The sequence below is a fragment of the Nicotiana tabacum genome, unplaced genomic scaffold (genome assembly GCF_000715075.1).
Source record: "Nicotiana tabacum cultivar K326 unplaced genomic scaffold, ASM71507v2 Un00234, whole genome shotgun sequence".
Taxonomy (NCBI): Eukaryota; Viridiplantae; Streptophyta; class Magnoliopsida; order Solanales; family Solanaceae; genus Nicotiana; species Nicotiana tabacum.
Genome location: NW_027438472.1, coordinates 16,339 through 18,672, shown reverse-complemented (window position 1 = coordinate 18,672; position 2,334 = coordinate 16,339).

Here is a 2,334-nt window from a genome sequence, read left to right as displayed (position 1 = left end):
ACCAAACCAACTCAGATTGACTTTAAAATTTGCAAACAAGTCATAAATGACCGTACGGACCTATTCCATCTACCATATTCCGGGAAGATATCCCAGAATATACACATCAACTGATCATCAGTCACTCAGTACCGAGTAGGGCCAATCCAGCCCGTGGAGAAGATCCATCTCCAGGTATATAATGCTTCGGACAAGATCCATGTCCAGGGAAGATCCATCCCTCAATAATATCAACTGTGCTCACTAGCGGTGTGTGCATACTATGGAGGGGCTCCTTAGCCCAAACGCTATCATAAATCAATGTAACCACTGCGACGTACAGCCCGATCACATAATGTCACTCATAATCAGGCCCTTGGCCTCACTCAGTCATCAATCTCTCTAGTCTCTCTCGCGCGGGCTCACAATGTCATGAAACTTTCCCGAAATTGATGATATGATGTATCAATAAATAACAACAGAGACTAAGATAAGATATGCAATGAAGTCATAATATGTATATGCATGGTTCATACCCTCAGCTCCAATATTAGAAGAGTTACTTACCTCAAACAAGAAGAATCCAATGCCGAGCAAGCTAAGCAATGCTCCAGAAATTCCATTCTGCACGTATCAGCCTTTGAACGGCTCGAATCTAGTCACAATTAATTTGACTCGATCCACACAATTTATAGGAATTAATTCCATATCGAAATACTAATTTTTCCACAAAAATCTGAAATTACACTCAAAATATTGCCCTTGGGGTCCACGTCTCGAAATCCAATGAAATTCACAAAATCCAACAACCCATCCAATTACAAGTTCAACCATACTAATTTCACTCAATTCCGACTCCGAATCGATGTTCAAATCTCCAAAATATAATCTAACACCAAAAACGAAGATTAATTCATGAAATATAATCCCAAGGGAGTCAAGAACACATAACCTAAGTTATGTGAAAAGATTCCTCTCCAAATTCGCCCAAACCGAGCTCAAAAATTCGAAAACGGATGAAAATAACGAACCCTTGAACTTAAAGGGTTCTGTCCACTCATTCCGCATCTGCGGACAAGAGGCCGCATCTACGACCCTCGCTTTTGCGGAAATAGGCGCGAATTTGCGAGCCAGGATGCTTCTGCGATGGGCATGGTCGCATCTGCGATGCTCGCTTCTGCGCACGTGAACCGCATCTGCGGTTGCGCAGGTGTGTCCAAGCACCCGCATCTGCGATTCTCACGTCCAGCTCCTTTCACGCTTCTGTGATAAAATTGCCTCTTTTGCGGCTCCGCACATGCGCCCAACACTCCGGAAGTGTGGTCAAACCAGAACCAGAAATCTTCAGCAATGCAACATGAAGTGAAAATGATTTGGACCTTGTCCGAAACTCACCCGAGCCCCTCGGGACCCCATCTGAACATACCAACAAGTACCATAACATAATACAGACCTACTCGAGGCCTCAAATCACATCTAACAATATCAAAATGACGAATCATACCTAAAATCAAAATCTATGAACGTTGAACTTCCAAATTTTATATTTTGTGCCGAAACACATCAAATCAATCTGGAATAACTTCAAATTTTGCACACAAGTCATAAATGATATAACAAAGCTATTTCAATTTCCAGAATTGGATTCTGACCCCGATATCAAAAGGTCAACCCCACGGTTAAACTTCTCAAGTATTCAACTTTTCCATACCAAGCCTAATTCCACTACGGGCATCCAAATAATTTTTCGGAGACGCTCCTAAGTCCAAAATCACCATACGGAGCTATTGGAATCATCAGAATTCAAATCTTAGGTTGTTTACACATATGTCAACATCCGATCAACTTTTCCAACTTAAGTTTTCAATTATGAGACTAAGTGTCTTATTTAACTCTGAAATCCTTCCGAACCCGAACCAATTACCCCGGCAAGTCATACAACAATTATAAAGCATAAATTGAGCAGTAAATGGGGGAACAAGGTTGTAATACTCAAAACGACCGATCGGGTCGTTACAACCAAACACGTTAAAATAGAATCATGAATCACACATCATTTCAAGCCTGAGAAACTTATATACTTCTGAATTCCAAAACTAATGGCGATTCATAACAAACCAACTCCGATTGACTTCAAATTTTGCACACAAGTCATAAATGACAGTACGGACCTATTCGATATTCAATATTCTTGGAAGATCTATCCCGGAATATACAGATCAACTGACCATCAGTCACTTAGTACCGAGTAGGGCCAATCCAGCCCGTGGAGAAGATCCATCTCCAGGTATATAATGCTTCGGACAGGATCCATGTCCAAGGAAGATCCATCCCTCAATAATATCAACCGCGCTC